Source organism: Myotis lucifugus, unplaced genomic scaffold (assembly GCF_000147115.1).
Source record: "Myotis lucifugus unplaced genomic scaffold, Myoluc2.0 scaffold_72, whole genome shotgun sequence".
Lineage (NCBI taxonomy): Eukaryota > Metazoa > Chordata > Mammalia > Chiroptera > Vespertilionidae > Myotis > Myotis lucifugus.
In genome coordinates, this window is record NW_005871120.1 from 3,839,388 (window position 1) to 3,857,750 (window position 18,363).

The 18,363-nt window shown below is 50.8% G+C and overlaps 1 protein-coding gene across 1 annotated transcript in view; it reads left to right on the forward strand.

Annotated features, from left to right (window-relative positions):
• Nucleotides 1-18,363, forward strand: part of TFAP4 (transcription factor AP-4) — a 37,581-nt gene continuing 19,218 nt past the window's right edge. The window contains exons 1-3 of the mRNA XM_006090423.2: nt 1-12; nt 7,821-7,992; nt 13,710-13,906. The gene's annotated coding sequence lies outside the window, so the exon portion shown is untranslated. The remainder of the gene's footprint in view (nt 13-7,820; nt 7,993-13,709; nt 13,907-18,363) is intronic.

Genomic DNA, 18,363 nt, shown 5'->3' on the forward strand with positions numbered 1-18,363 from the left:
CCCCCAGCACAGGTAGGGCAGTCCTTTGTCCCCGGCGCCACCCTCTCGAAAGCCGGGCGCTGCCGCCGGCCCCGGACCGCGGCCCCTGCGCGCGCAGCCCCTCTGGCTGCGGCCCAGGGCGGGTCCGGCCCCTGAGCCAGGCTCCTGGGCGCGCCCGCAGCCCGGGGGACGTGGTAGGAAGCCTTCGCTCGCCCCGGCGGGCGCGGGCACAGGGTAGAGGCTTGGGCAGAAGCCCTGCCCGCAGAGGGCTTGCGGGCCCGGGCGAGGGAGGCCCGCGGGGCGCATCAGAACCATGTCCAGTCTGTCAGATGCGTGAGGACAAAGGCGGGGAAGGGCACCGACCGGGCGGCTAGGGAAGGCTCTCGGGGGGATGACTTTTGAGCCAAGACCTGGAGGAAACCAGGGCACCAGCCGGCGCGGGGGTAGGGGTGGGGGTGAGGGGGGTGCAGTGCCCGTGTGGCTGGAGTGGAATCATGACAATGGCTCACGTGTTGAGCAGGTGCCAAGCCCAGTGCTCGATGCTTTATGCATATTATTCCCTGTCATCATCAGGACAACCTGGACCTGGGCACTGCTGTCAGCTAAGAGGAAATCGGGGTCAGGGAGCCCAAGGAGACTGATGTCATTGCCTGAAACACCCCCAAGAGACCCAGGGTGGGGTGACCTTAACCAAGATAGGTTCCCCACGCAACTCCTGTTTCCTCCCAGAGCACTAGAGGCAGGGGCAGTGAGTGACTTGAAGGGAAGATGGGCTGTACGGGCCCTTTTTGCTGACAGTCTGCCCCCCCAAAAGAACAATTTACCCAGCAGCTGGGGCCCCTGAAACCCAGCCTAAAATACTGTACAGAACAAAGGTGTGGTAGGAGTTTTCCTGGACAGAAGTCTCTTCTCTCTGTTCTCCTGGGAGAGGCTTTTGTTGTCTGGGAAGCACTTGTCACTCCTCTAGGCCCTGGAGCAGGTACTAGTGGCTTTGGGGAGGGAGGGTAGAACTGGGAAGAGGCTGCTGCTGGCGGTGGGCTGGGGGGAAGCTGGCGGTGGGGTGGAACAGTAACAAAGATGGTGTCAGCCAGGCAGGCTGTGTGGACCCACCAGCAACTGCAGGACAAGCAGAGTCACCGAAACATCCCTGTGAGCCTGGATTGATTAAAGCACAGCCCCACGCCGAACCGGTTTGGCTCAGTGGATAGAGCGTCGGCCTGCGGACTCAAGGGTCCCGGGTTCGATTCCGGTCAAGGGCATGTACCTTGGTTGCGGGCGCATCCCCACTGGGGGGTGTGCAAGAGGCAGCTGATCGATGTCTCTCTCTCATCGATGTTTCTAGCTCTCTATCCCTCTCCCTTCTTCTCTGTAAAAAATCAATAAAATATATTTAAAGCACAGCCCCAAAGCTCACCCAAGTCTGCACCGGCAAGCAGGTTCTCTGACCACCGACCAGACGTGGTGGAAAGGGCCTCGGGGTTGCCGATCGGGGCTTCCTTTGCTGGCTGTACCCGTCGCTTCTCTGCTGTACAAGTGGGGGATGAAGGCCTGTGGGTTTCTCATGGAGACCTCTGCTCCAGCCTGGCACAGCTTCAAGTGTGGGTTTCTCATGGAGACCTCTGCTCCAGCCTGGCACAGCTTCAAGTCTTGGCCTTTGGGTGGGGGTGTGAAATGTGGAGGATTAGGAGTGGGACCCAGCCCTGTGAGTTTGAGCCTCAGGAGACAGTGAGGTCCTGGTGGTACAGGACCACAGGGGAACTTACTGCTAGGCCATTTGGTAGATAAGAAGGAGACTCAGAGGTTAAGTGGTTCACCTGAGAGCCCACAGCTATGAAGTAGCAGAGATGGATCCAGGTGCAAACCACTGGAGTCCAGAGCCCAAGCCCTGCCCCTTAGGGAGTGGATTCACCCCAACAGAATATGTGGCCATGTGCTTGCTATAGTGGAGACCCTCCCACTCAACACACACACACACACACACACACACACACACACACACACCACACTCTGTGGGGCCATAGGGATGGGGAAGTAATGATCACCAAAGGGGACAGACACTTTCTATTCTCAGATTCTCAGCCATGCAGTCCCAGGCCTCATCCCTAGGCCTTTGCATCTGGGCTGAATTGGTCTCTCCCTTCTCAGGGTGGACTGGTGTAGGAGGGGCCAGAGGCACTGTAGGGGTCATCTGCCAATGTCTTCTGCCAGGGGCTTCTTCCTGATGAGGTCTCAGACTTTGGTCTTGGGCCCGGGCCCAAGGGCAGAATGATGCCACCTGGACACCTGGAACCTACCTGCACACCCTGGCCTTGAACTAAGGGTGCAGTTGAAGCTATGACCACTGAGTGTGAGGGTGCCAGGATGGAGGGAGAGAGGTCTGAGGTGGCACATGTGAGCCATGAGACTTGAGTGAATAGAATGCCAGGAGATGGGAGCTGGTCCCCTCAAATGACCCCTGTGGGCCAGGAGTTGTGAACACTGCATATTGCTTCCTGTTGATCTGGTCCCTCCTTCCCTTTTTTCCTCCCTGGAAATATTCTGAGTCTTAGAACCCCAATGGGCTCTCAAACTCAAGATGCTGACCAATAAGTCTGGGGCAAGGTTCAGGGATTTGTTTTTTAAAATATATTTTTATTGATTTCAGAGAGGGAAGGGAAGAGAGAGGGAGAGATGGAAACATCAGTGATGAGCGAGGATCATTGATTGGCTATCTCTTGCACGCCCTCTAATGGGGGATGGAGCCTGCAACCCTGGGCATGTACCCTGACTGGGAATCAAACCGTGACCTCTAGGTTCATAGGTCAATGCTCAACCACTGAGCCACTCTGGTTGGGCTGAGGATCTGTATTTTTAACAAGCTCAAGTGACTTGTGATGCATGTGGTCCTCTGACTAGACCTGGAAAACTGCTGTCCCAGGCCTCCCAGCCAGGCCGCTGTAAGGAACCCCTTCCAAGCCTTCTGGCAGATAAGAGACTGGTGTGCCTAATGGTTTTCCACAACTAAAGTTAGATGCATTCTCACTTGGAATGCTGTCATCAGCTGAGCTCCTCCCCTGTTGAAAATAAATGATGGCGCCCAGTTGGAGTGGCTCAGTTGGTTGAACATAGTTTTGTGCACCGAAGTGTTGCCAGTTCGATTCCTGGTCAGTGTACATACCTGGTTGTGGGTTTGATCTCTGGTCAGGTACATACAGGAGACAACTGATGTTTCTCCCTCCCTCTCTCTAAGCATGTCCTCGGGTAAGGATTAAAATAATAATAAATAAATGATGGAGTCTCAAGCAATAGCCCTGTCTTTAACCTTCCCCTGCCGAGTATCTCCAAAGATCCGGCTACCCTGGGTCACCCACTTATTTCTGAGCTCCTTGCTCTGTCCCGCGCTCTCCCCTCAAAGCACATCGTGCCAGATTCTGCCATGTCCTAAAGCCCCAAGGGTCTGCCCATGGGCCACACTACCCCTGCCTGGACTTAGGGGTGTTGGTTCAGATCCTGATTTTGCCCTAACCAGGCTCATGACCCGACAGATTCCTTGAGCCCTCAGAGTTCCTGTTTCCTCCTCGACAGTGTGGAAGGTGGTAATAATAGTCCTGTCTCACAAGGCTCTTGTGAGGATTGACATTATGTGGCTTCATCTCTAAGGGACCTTGGAATATAATATTTCCTGATCTGTGTTATGTTATTTAATCCTCAAAACTATCCTGTCAGATAGATTGTTGCTGTCAGGCCCATTCTGTAGATGAGAGGGAGGCTCAGAGAAGCCAAGTGATTTGGCCAAGAGCACTTACTATAAAGCAGCAGAGGTGGGATTATTCTAATGCAAATCATTTCACTCCAGAGCTTAAGTTTCTAACCACTAACAACTCTACCCCTGTACCCCTGTGCTATGGGTTCTCTTTCTTCATCTTGAGTTCATTCATTCAAGAAATATGTTTGGCATGTCTACTACCTAGGGATATAGCAGGGAATGAACAGAGGAAGCTCTGCCCTTATGGAGCTTACATTTTGGTCAGGACACATTGGAAGAAATGTATAGGAACTATAGATACTTGCCCAAGGCCTCTCTTCCTCACTGTCTGACCTGGGGGCACAGACCAGGACCCCCTATTTCACCTCCTTATTGTTTCTTGCACCCAAAGGCCTCAGGAGGTAGACATTGGCTGAATTGGACTGGTGTGGGTTTGCCCCTTGTGGAGGCGGAAGTGGATCACAGCAGGACCTGGTGTAGGGCTTGAAGGCCTTGGAATCCTAAGGGGATGGGGGCAGTGGCAGTGCTGGCATGGAAGGAATGGGAGTACAGTTGGGCACCACCATCCAAGCCAGGCTGAGGATAGACTTTATTAGGGAACTACAAATCAAAACCATACTGCTTTACACCCACCAGGATGACTATAACAACAAAAAGAGAAACAATAATAAGTATCAGGAAGATAGGGAGCAGTTGGAACCCTCACATTGCTGGTGGCAATGTCAAATGGTGCAGCCATTTTGAAATAATCTTGCAATTCCTCAACATAGAGTCACCATTTAACCCAGCACTTTCACTTCAAGAGAATTGAAAACATATGTCCAGGCAAAAACTTGTACATGGGTGTTCATAGCAGCATTATTCTCTTGACTAGAATCGAACCTGGGACCCTCCAGTGTGCAGGCCGACACTCTATCCACTGAGCCAAACCAGCCAAAAGCAGGAAACAACTCAAATGTTCATCAACTGATGAGTGGGTCAACAAAATGTGGTCTAGCCATACAATGGAATATTATTCAGCCATGAAAAGGAATAAAGTTCTGATAGATGCTACAACATGAATAAACCTTGAAAACATTATGCTGAGTAAAGAAGCCTTACACAAAAGACCACATATTGAATGGTTCCATTTCTATAAAATGTCTAGAATAAGTAGATCAATAGAGATGGAAAGTAGACTACTGGTTGTCAGGGGGAGTGGGCACAGGGATTGGAGAATACTGTTAATGGATGCAGGGTTTCTTTGGGGGGTGATGAAAATGTTCTAAAATTGATTGTGTTTTAAAAAAAATTTTTAAATCAATTTTGGAGAGGACAGGAGAGGGAGAGAGAGATGGAAACATCAATGATGAGAGAGAATCATTGATCGACTGCCTCCTGTACACCCTGGACTGGGGATTGAGCCTGCAACCTGGGCATGTGCCCTGACCAGGAATCAAACTGTGACCTCCAAGTTCATAGGTCAACACTCAACCACTGAGCCATGCCAGTCGGGCATAAAATATATTGATTTCAGAGAGGAAGAGAGAGATAGAAACATCAATGATGAGAGAGAATCATTGATCGACTGCCTCCTGCATGCCCCCTACTGGGGATGGAGCCTGCAACCCACGTGCTCTTGACTAGAATCAAACCTGGGACTCTCCAGTGTCCAGGCCGATGCTCTATCCACTGAGCCAAACCAGCCAGGGCTGAATTATATACTTTAAAATGGTAAATGGTATGGTATGTGAATTACATCTCAATAAAGCTCTTACTCAAAAAATATTAGCCAGACTTTCCTGCATTAATGCTGACAGAAGGCACCAGGAAGTGGATTCAAGAACTTGCTGAGTGATGGGGGAGAATCTTTGTGGTTACATTGCTGTAATTCTCATGAAATGGTTGTGGAGAAGTGATTGTGGAGGAGGCTTTGATTCATCCTTAAGGCCTCAGCTTATGTGATATCCCTGAGCTTGCCCGCCCGCGCCCCCCCAACCTCACAACCCTCCCTTTGTCACTTGCCATCACTCTCAGTCCCTTCTTTCTTTCCTCTTTAGCACTTCCCACACTTGGAATTATTTTCTGTGGAGCCGATTTTGTCTGACTCTTGCTGGGCTGAGTTCCATGAGGCCAGGGGCTTGTCTGTGTCTGGTTTACCCCACAGTAGGTGTTCAATAAATACCTGTAGAGTGAATGAACCCATACAGGGTAGGGAAAAAGTAGTTTATAGTTGTGAGGACCTGAAACACAGAGTCTATTCTTGTATTATTATTTATTAATTATTGTATTATTTCCCATACAAACAATTGTAAACCCACATTTGCCCCATCCTGTATATACTGATAACTGGGGGAGGTCTGGGCTAGGGTCCATGCTTGCTGCAAGGGAAGGAGTGAGCAGAGTGGATCAGGGTCCTGGCCCCAGTGGCTTTCTTTTTCTCTCTGTTTCAGTTCCAGGAGAATGTCTCTGGAAAGGAAGCCCAAAGCCTGGTCTGGCTGGGAAGAGGGGAGCGGGGTGGGGAGCAGGAATGGGGGCTGGACGGTCCTGGGGAGGAAGTCTGCAGCCCCAGGCTGCCGAGGGCGTGGTGTCTGTGTTTGCACCTTTGGAATGTGGCTGATTCACTCTGGGGAGAGCCATGTGCCGCCACTGTTGCTGCCTTGGATCTGACATCTGGAGGCTGAATTCCCGGAGGAGACAGATTCTTGCTAAGCAGATGCCAACTTTGAAGGTCAAACTGAGTGATGGTGGTGCTTTAGAAGGAGGTCCAGAGGCCCCCCCCCCCCAGTATTCTGGGAGAGAGGTGAGGCCCCATCCCCAGCCGTGTTCCAGCCCCTAAGCTACCAGAGCTCTGCAGTCAGACCTGTGTTCAAAGGCCAGTTACTTAACAATTCATATAACAGCAAAGGCCGAGGGCCTGGCTGGTCAAGTGCTCAGCAGTGGTGCTGGGACATTGGATTGCATCGCTCCATCCTGTAGGCTCTCTGTCACCCAGCTTGGCTCTCCCCGGGTTCCAGCAAGACCCCGGGCTTCCCTCTTGTTGGGTCTCAGCTCATCCCTGACGCTGATTGGACAGGTCTGGGTCAGGAGCTTACTCCAGCCCAGGGTAGACACCCCTAGTGCCACACAGGGAAAGTGGGAGTGAGGGGTCCCCCAAAGCAACCAATGCCAGGGGGTGGGCAGAAACAGCACACAACCCCACTCGGCTCAGCTGCCTCCATAGGACTGGCTTCTGGGGCTCATGCCAGGCTCTGTGCTCAACTTCATGGCTCTTACCTACTGAGTATGCCTATGTTCCTTAAGTTCTCAAAAGCTCATTTTCTTTCTTTCTTTCTTTTTACTACTCACCGGAAGATATCTTTTTCCATTGATTTTCAGACAGTGGAAGGACCTGGGGGAGAGAGAGAAACATTGAAGTGAGAGAGACACATCAATTGGTTGCCTCCCTCAGGTGCCTGGTATCAAACCTGCAGCTGAGATATGTGCCCTTGACTGGGAATTGAACCCGAGACCCTTTGGTCCATGGGCTAGCTCTAACCACTGAGCAATTGGCCAGGGCAGAAGCTCATTTTGTTATCTATGAAATCTCATAGGCTTCTTTTAAAAATTGAATTAGTCAATAAGTGAAAATCCCTTGGTACCTGCTTGGCCCACAGGAGGCAAGGTGCTAACATGTCTAGTTCCCTTTCTCTTCCCTGTATCTAGATATTATGTGATCTGCTCTGTGATGGTGCAGGCAGGTGTGTGCACACGTGTGTATGTGTGTACACGTGTGCACATGCATGCAGCATGCCCCTTTCTCTCCTCCAAGGAGTTCTGTATTGTTTGGCTTTCCCCCAGAGGCTTAGGGACTATATAGGACAGAGGGTAGAGGCAGGAGGAAGAGGAAAGGGGTTGAAGGAGAAGTGTATGGGCCTCCCTTGCTGGTCTGCAGGCTCAGGCCTGCCTCTGGGAGTCACCTTGCTATTCCCTCAGTTCTACCTGGGGCTGGAGGGGGCCCAGGCTCTGAGGAGTGGCTGCCTCTGTCCCTCCCATGTCACGTTAAATGCATGTTGGTCATTTGACATTGGGGGGCAGCACTGAAACAGGCTTGCTGATCTCATCTTCTCTCCTCTAGAACCCTGGAACCTGGGGGTGAATCAGAGAGGAACCCAGGCTTGGGGCTTCTCAGAAGAAGAAACTGGTGCTCAGAGTATTCTCAGCCTCTGGAACGCCTCGGAGAAACCAGGGGCTTCTGGGGAGGCGGAGAGCAGGCCTGCTGTAAGCTTTTCCAGCTTTTGTCAACTGAGGTAAAGCGCCTCTCAGACTCTGCTTGGGGCCGTGGAGCACTAGGCCGAGTGTTCCGCCTCCTTGGCTCAGGGTCTTCCCCTCCTGCCAGTCCTGCTTGGTGCCACACCTCTGAGCTGCCACAGGTCTGTGGGTGCCAGCTCATCCCCACCCAACCACCCAAGTCCTTCGACTCTCATCCCAAATGCCACCACGTGCATCTGTGGTTATTCTCATCTCCATGGCCATTCTGGCTTTTCATATAATGGAATCATGCAATATGTCACCCTTTGTGTCTGGCTTCTTTCACTGAGTATCATGTTTTCAAGGTCCATCCATATTGTAACACCTGTCAGTACTTCATTCCTTTTTTTGTTAATCTTCACCCGAGGATATTTTTTCTATTGATTTTTAGAGAGAGTAGAAGGGAGGGAAAGAGATAGAGAAAAATAGATGTGAGAGAGACACATCTATTGGTTGCCTCCTACACATACCTCAACCCAGGGCCAGGGTAGGTGCCCTTGACCAGAATCGAACCCACAACCCTTCAGTCCTTAGGCCAACGCTCTAACCACTGCTCAGGGCTTAACCAGCTAGGGCAGTACTTCATTCTTTTTAATGGTCAAATAATATTCCATTGTGTGGATAGATCAGAATTTGTGTATCCATTCATTGATCAATGGATGTTTGTGTTGTTTCTACCTTTTGTGAATGATGCTGCTATTCCTGTATAGTTTTTTTGGTAAAGATGAAGGTTTTCAATATAAGTGCTTTTTTTTTTTTTTAATCCTCACCCAAGGACATGCTTAGAGAGTGGAAGGGAGAGAGAAGAGGAGAGGAGAGAGAGAGGGAGAGAGAGAGAAGAGAAGCATCGATGTGAGAGAAACATTGATCAGCTGCATATGTGCCCTGACCGGGAATTGAACCCCCAGCCTTTCTTGGTGCACGGGATGATGCTCCAACCAACTGAGCACTCTGGCTGGGCTCAATATAAGTGTTTTTGTTTTGTTTTTTTTGACAAATACTTCATTTAATCCTCACAACAGCCCTGTGTGTCAGTGCCGGCATGCTCTCCTCTTGCAGATAAGGAAACTGAGGCTCAGAGAGGTGAGTCAAGGTCACACAGCTGGAAGCACTGGGCTTCTCTAGCTCTTGGCCATCAGGCCCCATGATGCCTACTGAGGTGTTTCGGTTCATTTTCAGCAGAGCCTTGCCAAGTGCTATCCCACAGTAAATGTTGCTTATTCTTCCATGAAGGCTCATGCAGAACTGCAGCCCCAGATGTGCTCCATGCTCTATCATGGTGAGTGCCAGTCATGTGCTCAGTGGTAATCCTGTGGCTCCACAGAAGCCCCTCAGGTGGTTATGGGAAGTCCCTACTGTTGCAGATTCATCCACAGATCTGGGACTGGGCATTTCACTGCTGCCTCTGAATACATTTTCAGCCTGTATCACCTTGCTTTTCTAGGGGTCCCAAGGCTGTCTTTCATCTCTTGCCTTGGATTTGGCACACAGACATGTGTTTGCCTGCTGGTGACCTTTGCTTCCTCCACCTTCCTTCCCTGTTGTCATACAAGCCATGGTTCAAGTCGGCTCTGCCAGTCTGGCTCTGTGGCTTCAGGCAAGTTTCTCAACCTCTGAGCCTCTATTTGCTCATCTGTGGCGGAGGAGTCATAATACTACCTATCGATACACTGATTAGGTGGTTGTGGAACTAAGAAAAGGGAGTTGAAGTCCGGCCGGTGTGGCTCAGTGGTTGCGTGTCAACCCATGCACCAAGAGGTTGCTGGTTTGATTCCCGGTCAGGGCACATGCCCAGGTTGTGGGCTTGATTCCCAGTGGGAGTGTGCAGAGGCAGCTGATTGATGTTTTCCCTCATGTGTGTTTCTATCTTTTCCCCTCCCTTCCTCGCTCTGTAAAAATCAATAAAAAAATTTTTTTTTAAAAAGACAAGGGAGCCCTAACCGGTTTGGCCCAGTGGCTAGAGCGTCGGTCTGCGGACTGAAGGGTCCCAGGTTCGATTCCGGTCAAGGGCATGTACCTTGGTTGCGGGCACATCCCCAGTGGGAGGTGTGCAGGAGGCAGCTGATCGATGTTTTTCTCTCTCATCGATGTTTCTAATTCTTTACCCCTCTCCCTTTCTCTCTGTAAAAAATCAATAAAATATATTAAAAAAAAAAAAGACAAGGGAGATGTGCCCACTCAGTATCCAGCCCCTCACATACACTTGGGAAGCCACCCGTCTCTGGTCATTCCTCCCTGCAAAGGCAGGCTGGCACCTGGCCCGGGGAGGGGGCAGGAGCTTTGTGTCTCTCCCCGCCCCTGGGACAGTGGGAGGCTCCCATGACTCAGTTCTGCCCAAGGAGGGGGAAGTCAAGGCCAGGCCTCTGAGGTAGGGGACCCAAGGGACCTCCCTGTCCTCCTCACTCTGCTCTCTGCCCATCTCCCATCTCCCATCTCCCCACCCGGTGCTTCCGGCAAAGCTGGGCAGGGCCCAATGCATTCTCTGCTGGTTATCTTGGCCAGGTGCTCCACCCCGTCCCTAGATCTGCAGCACAGACCTGCTGCCCGGTGGACTGCCCTGAGTGGGTGCCATCGCCCACAGCTCGAGGGTGGAGAGGCAGTCATTCAGAGGGGATGTGGATCAAGGATGGGAAGACCTCTAGTCGCCAGAGTGGAGCCTCCAGCTCCTGCCAGGGAAACCCTCCCAGCGGCTGCTTAGCCTTTCCCAGCCCTGCCCTCCTCCTTAGCTGCTCACATTTCAGCTTCTGAGTTACTGGCACCACCTTGTGCTGCTGAGGCCACCGTACCAGACAGACGTTAACCCCCCACGTGCTGGCAGTGGGCTCCCTGGATATAGCGCAGGGGCTCGGGGTTCACAGGGGCTGAGGGAGGAAACAGCTGAAACCAGTCCCTGTGCTCTAGCCTGGCTCCCCTGCTGGGCGTTATCTTGCTCCCTCCTCCCTGTCTGCCCAACTGAAAGCTACGCCTCCCTGACCCCTAGGGGTTGTTCCTTTGGCTGCCTGGACACTGACGGTCGGCCACGGAATGTGGTGTCTCTATCACCAAGTACTTGACCTTGTCCTTTCTTGTAGACTCCGTCTTCTCCCTCCATATTTCTTGCCACACCCAGCTGGGCTCCCCTCTTGCACCTGGACCACTAGTCCCAGTCAGTCTTGAGGTCATAGGAGGTTGTGAGGAGCCTGCTAGGAGCCAGGTGCCGGCACCGACTAGCTGGGACAATCTTGGGCAAGTCCTTGGGGTATTGGATCACAGACGTGGGTGCTGTAGTGAGGATGAAATGGGGAACTTGAGTAAAGCCGCCAGAGCATCAGCTGGCACTTAGAGGCACTCAAGGACTCCTGCCCACATACACTTGGGCCTGCCCCACCACACACACATGCTGGAGCTTTGAGTCCCCCTCCTCCGGAGAGCGACTGCTTCCTGGCTGCCTCACCTCTCATAGCCTCTCAGGCCTGCTTTCTCATCAGAGCAGACCTCTGTCCCTCCCCTGCCCTGGCCATTCCCAGCCCAGCCCCAGCCTTTTCCATCCGCAGGCAGGACTGGACATCCTGCCTTCTCTCCCTCACCTCGCTCTTCCTCCGAGGAGCTTCAGCTGCCCAGAGAGACATTGGGCACCTCCTCTGAGCTCAACAGCAACCTCAGTTGTCCTCGTCCCCTATCCTTCTGATTTGGACCTTTCTCCTGAACCCCAAATGCTCCCTCCTGGTTCCTTGTGGCCCCTTTGATGATCCTTCACACTCCCTGCCACACCTCCTTGGTCCCTAGGCTGATTTACTCTCCTTTTATATTGCCCCGAGGCCCCTGAGCTCTCTCCTCCCCTCCTCTGCACTCATGGGAAGGGCCCAGAGGGAGAGTCAGGTCCCAGCTTTCCAGCTATGCCATGCCTCAGGCTCCTGTCTTCTGGGTGGGATCTTCACAGCTGAACTTGTGCTTACCGAGATCAACTGAGAAAGTGGTCAGCTGTTTCATTTTTTTAAAAAAAAATATTTTTATTGATTTTAGAGAAGAAGGGAGAGGGAGAGAGAGATAGAAACATCAATGATGAGAGAGAATCATTGATTGGCTGCCTCCTGCACAGATCGAGCCTGCAACCCACGTATGTGCCCTTGACCGGAATCAAACCTGGGAGCCTTCAGCCCGCAAGCCGACACTCTATCTACTGAGCCAAACCAGCTGGGACAGCCATTTCATTTAAAACTGAGATAGTCCAGCCAGGTGGCCATATGTTGAGTTTTTATTAAGGGAATGCACCTCACTGAAGCAGGCATACCTGGTTCCTCCTTGTTGACATGGTGAAAAGCAGAGAGATATTTCCCTGGGGAAAGTCCCTCACAGAGGGAGGTGGAGGAGCTGAGTGGGATGAGGGCAGGAGCACACTCCAGTGGGCTGTAGTAACGGGCCTGAAAGTAGGGAACAGAACCAGAAAGGGGGGCAGAGGACACGGGACACATCACAAGTAGACTCCAGCCCTCCCTTTTTAATTTTCACCCAAGGATATGTTTGTTGATTTTAGAGAGAGGGGAAGGGAGAGAGACAGCGAAACATCGATGTGAGAGAGAAACATTGATCTGTTGTCTCCTGTACGCACCGCAACCGGGCATTGGATCTGAAACCTAGTTATGTGCCCTGACCAGGAATCGAACCCATAACCTTCTTGGTGTACGGGATGATGCTCCAGCCAACTGAGCCACCCAGCCAGGGCTCCAGCCCCCTTTTCAAGATCTTGCTAATGAGCAAAGTGAGTCAGATCGGGCTGGACAAAGGAAGTGGGCATCTGGAGGGCAGGACCTTTTGAGCCTTCTGAACAAGCCCAGTGCCTCCAAGATCAGTAAGGCCTTGGGGGTGTCGGAGCTCAGCCACTTCACCCCAATCTCGGCCTTGACTTCTCTAAATGTGTTCACTCTGCTTGCTCTCTGAGGATCCTTTGTGCCAGGCGCCCTCTAGTGGTTGGGGGACCCCAGCCTTGTTGGTCCAGAGATCTCTGTGTCTAGGGTAGGACAGGAGACCAGGGCTTTGGGGGATATTGGGATATGCTCCAAACCCCTGCACAAGTGTCTGACCCCATTCTGTTTTCCTTGGAGTATTCAGGATCCCCTCCCAAGCAGGGGCTTTTTGCTTCTATGGGGCTTTCATTCCTGACCCAAGAACTTTTATCTACCCCCCACACCCCATCTCCTAAACAGGTTGGGGTCCCACATGTACCAGAGCATGCTGGGGTCCAAAAGGCCATCTGTTCACCCGATCCCTCCTCCCCCCCCACACACACACTCATGGCATATTTGCTTAGAGGAAAAGCCTCAAAATAGGATTGGGACCCTAGATTCCTGTTTAGGTTCCATCTCCATTTCTCTGTATGTCATTAGGGAAGTCCCTTAACTTTCTCTGTACCTCCTTCATGTTTCCCTCATCTGTGGTAACGGAATTCTTCTAAGGCCCCCAGTGACCTTTGCCCTTATATACTCCCCTTTCATGGAGTGGGCAGAACCTGTGAATAGAGCATCACTCCCATGATTAGATTATGCTACTACATATGCATAGTTGACCTTGAGATAGAGACATTATCCTGAGAATGTCAGGCTAACAATATCCATTAGTTTGACCTAATCATATGAGTCTTTTAAAAAATAGAGAGTTTTCTCCGGCTGCTTCTGGAAGGGGAAATGGGAGAGATTTGAATCGAGAGAGGGATTCATGCCTGGGACATTCTCTTGTTCAGATGGAGGAGGCCAGGGCACAAGGACCTGAGGATGGCTTCTAGGAGCTGAGAGCCAACCCCAGCCAGTAGCCAGCAAGCCAGTGAGACCTCCTTCTACAGCCAAAGGGAACTGAATTCTGCCGACGTCCAGTGAAGTTGGAAGAGGACCAGAACTCCAGATGAAATCAAAGCCACAACTGACACCTCAATTTCAGCTGGTGAGACCCTGAACAGGGAACCCAGCCATGCCATGCCTGGCTTTCTGACCTCCTGAACTGTGAGATGATAAACAGGTACCGTTTTAAGCCAATAAATATGTGGAAATTTATTACACGGCAACAGGAAACGAATACATCATTTGTCCAAAGAGAAGAACAGTATTTTAGAAACATGTAAGATAAAAATGAGAGAAATCTATATTACCCTTCCCCCCAAGGCTGCTGTGTAGAGTAAAAATCTGCAGCAGCTTCTGTATTTACAGTCCCCCCTCCTGGCTGCAGTTAAACCCACATTCTTAGGGTTCATATCTTTCACCTGAGCTTCCAGCCATTCTGGATGAGGGCACGTTTGTTTTGAGAAGGGCTGTGCTAATGGCACCATCAGAGCAGCCAGATCCCACGTTGGCTGAAGAAAGGAACTCTGGAACCCTCTACTGTAGGGGATCCTGGACTTTGGCCATCTTTAGGGTCAATAAAGCCATTTAAAAAATAACAGCTTTATTAGATACGATTCACCCATCTGAAGTGTAAAATTGAATGGTTGTAGTCTATTCAGAATTGTGTAACCATCACCACAACCAATTTTAGAACATTCTCTCATTGCCCCCAAAGAATCCCCCGATTAGCACTCGCCCCTCATTTCCTCCTAATGCCCCCTCATTCCCTTGGCAACCACTAATCTTTCTATCTCTATAGATTTGCTTATTCTTGACATTTCATGTAAAAGGAATCATACAGTGTGTGACCTGTGTCTGGCTTCTTTCACTTAGTATCATGTTTCCAGGGCTCATCCATGTTGTGGCATGTGTCAATATTTCATTTCATTTTTTTTTGGTACTTCATTGCTTTTTATGACTGAATAATATTCCATTGTGTAGATGGACCGCTTCTTGTGTACCCATTCCTCATTAAAGCCTGTTGATGACTCTCATTCACTCCTCCTACATGGAATTTGGGGTGGGGCTGTGGGGAGGGGAGCAAAGGGGAGGGCAGGGCACTGAGTGCCAGCTCAGTAGAGGATCTGCATTTCTAACAGGGATCATCGTGGGCATTTCATTAATTACACTCTTTAAAGGGATCTAATTTTTAAAGGGCAAGCATTCTGCGGGCTGATTTTCACACCACTCGATCCTCTGTGCAGTTGTCTCTGCTCTAAAGCAGGTGAGCCCCATATTCAATGTCAACCTTACAACATGGCTGTCCCTTTCACTTGCAGCAAGTTTTATTTATTTTTATTATTTAATATATTTTTTATTGATTTCAGAGAGGAAAGGAGAGGGAGAAAGAGATAGAAACATCAATGATGAGAGAGAATCATAGATTGACTGCTTCCTACACACCCCACACCGGGGATTGAGCCCGCAACCCAGGCATGTGCCCTGACCAGGAATCGAACCATGACCTTCTGGTTCATAGGTCAATGCTCAACCACTGAGCCACTCTGGCTGGGCCACCTGCAGCAAGTTTTAACAGGGAGATAGGACTGGGGGTTTGGCCTCTCCTCTGTCCCTCCTTGCACATCACCAAACTGTCATTCTCCCTGGGCCAGCTCAGATGCCTCTGGCCACCACCATCCATGGCAACCTGGTACCAGTGATATATCAACTACACCTATTGATGCCAGGCATGCCACTAACTTCTCGTGATAGCCTGCAAGCTAGGTGCTGTACGACCTCTGTTTTACAGATGAGGAAACTGGGTAAGGTTGAGGAACTTGCCTGGGGTCACCCTGGAGCTGGGGTTCAGGCAGAGTCTGGATTCTGAACCACACTGCGTAACTACTAGTCCTTTCTGGAACTGTTGTCCAAAGAGCAGGGAGTGTGTGTAGACAGATGAGGGAGGTCTGAGGACTGTGGCCCCAGAGGGTAGCCTCCCAGATGCCAAGAAAAAAAGAATTTCAAGAAGGTCAGATTTGGTGAAGACAGAAAACAGAGCCCTTTAGGTCACCAGTGACTTTAGCAAGAGCAGTTCTTATGAAGTTGGTTTTCCAATTTGCCCAGCACCATTTATTGAAGAGGCTTTTTTTTTTTTACACTCCATTGTGTGTTTCTGTCTCCTTTGTAGAAAATTATTTGCCCATATACATGTGCTTTTATATCTGTGCTCTCAATTCTGTTCCATTGATCTGTGTGTCTTTTTCCCCCCCTGCCAACACCATGCTGTTTTGATTATCGTAGCTCTGTAGTATAATTTGAAGTCAGGTAGTATGATACCTCTGGCTTCATTCTTTTTTCTCAGAATTGCTTTGGCTATTCGGGGTCTTTGGTGGTTCCATACAAATCTAATGATTTCTTGAAAAAATGACATTGGGATTTTGATGGGGATTGCATTCAATCTGTATATTGCTTTGGGTAATGTGGCCATTTTAACTATGTTGATTCTTCCAATTCATGAACAATGGGATATTTTTCTATTTTGTAGTCTTTTTCAATCTCTTTTAATAATGCTTTGTAGTTTTCAGTATATAGGTTTTTTACATGCTTTGTTAAGTTTATTCTTAGGTATTTTATTCTTTTGGTTGCAATTGCAAAAGGAATTTCTTTTTCTGAAGTTTTATTGTTAGTATATAGGAAGGCAGTAGATTTTTGTACACTGATTTTGTATCCTACAACTTTACTGTATTTGTTGTTGTTTCTAATAGTTTTTTGTGGCATCATTAGGGTTTTCTATGTGAAGAATCATGTTATCTGCAAAAAGTGACTTTTACTTGTTCCTTCTCGATTGGGATGACTTTTATTTCTTTCAGTTGCCTTATTGCTCTGGCAGAACTATCCTATCTAATAATAGACAAACATGGTAATTAACTGTACCTCCGAAATGCTTCCCATTGGCTAATCAGGGCGATATGCAAATTAACTGCCAACCAAGATGGCGGCCGGTAGCCAGGCAGCTGAAGCGAACAGGAGGCTTGCTTGCTCCAGTGATGGAGGAAGCCAAGGTTCCCCGCCTGCCGCTGCCGGCCTCTGAGCTGCACTCTAAGAAACAATGTTGCAATTATAGAAGCTAAACAAACCCCAGAAACCTGCTTTCAGCCAGCCGGGCCTCAGAGCTGGAGTTGCAACAGTGTTTCAATTATAGAAGCCAAACAAACCCAGATACCTGCTTTCAGCAGCTGAGGTCTCAGAGCTGGAGCCGAGCCTCAGAGCTAAAGCCGGCCCTCAGCTCCAGTGACAGCCATAGAAGGTAAATAAATCTCAGAATAAAAAAAAGAAAAAAAAGAAAAAAAGGAGAGGTTGGGAGCTTCAGTCGCCCGCCAGCCTGAAAACGGCCCTCAGCCCCTCACCCAGGCTGGCCAGGCACCCCAGTGGGGACCCCCACCCTGAAGGGGGTGTGACCAGCTTCAAACAGCCATCATCCCCTCATCCAGACTGGCCAGGCACCCAAGCGGGACCCCCACCCTGATCCGGGACACCATTCAGGGCAAACCAGCCGGCCCCCACCCGTGCACCAGGCCTCTATCCTATATAGTAAAAGAGTAATATGCAAACTGACCCTAACAGCAGAAGGACTGGGAATGACTGGTCACTATGACACACACTGACCACCAGGGGGCAGACGCTCAATGCAGGAGCTGCCCCCTGGTGGTCAGTGCGCCCCCACAGGGGGAGCTCTGCTCAGCCACAAGCCAGGCTGATGGCTGCCAGTACAGCGGTGGTGGTGGGAGCCTCTCCTGCCTCCTCAGCAGTGCTAAGGATGTCCGACTGCAGTTTAGTTCTGCTCCCCGCTGGCAAGTGGACATCCCCCGAGGGCTGCTGGGCTGCCAGAGGGATGTCTGATTGCCATCTTAGGCCCAATCCCCTGGGGAGTGGGCCTAAGCCAGCAGGTGGTCATCCCCTGAGGGGTCCCAGACTGCGAGAGGGCACAGGCTGGGCTGAGGGACCTTCATCCCCCACCCCCGAGTGCACAAATTTTTGTGCACCGGGCCTCTAGTCTATTCTAATAAAAGGGTAATATGCTAATTAGACCGGGAGACCTTCCAGACGTCCTTCCAGACAAAGCCATGGTGGCGGGGCTGAGGCAGAGGCAGTTAGGGGAGATCAGGCCAGGAGGGGAGGGCAGTTGGGGGCGAGCAGGCCAGCAGGGAGGGGCAGTTGGGGGTAAGCAGGCTGGCAGGGGGGCAGTTGGGAGCAATCAGGCTGCCAGGAGGGGCATTTTGGGGTGAGAAGGCGGGCAAGGGGGACAAATGGGGGGGGAGCATTTTGGTGGGAGGGGGGCATTTGGGGGTGAGGAGGCTGGCAGGCAGAGTATTTATGGGCGATCAGGCAGGCAGGCAGGTGAGTGGTTAGGACCCACCGGTGCCGGTTTATGAGAGGAATCCCAGTTTGGAGAGGGTCCAGCCCGGGCTGAGGGACCCCCCCCCCCCCCCGCACGAATTTTGTGCACCGGGCTACTAGTCTATATAATAAAAGCCTAAGCAACCATTAGGGCAGAACGACCAGTTGCTATGACATGCACTG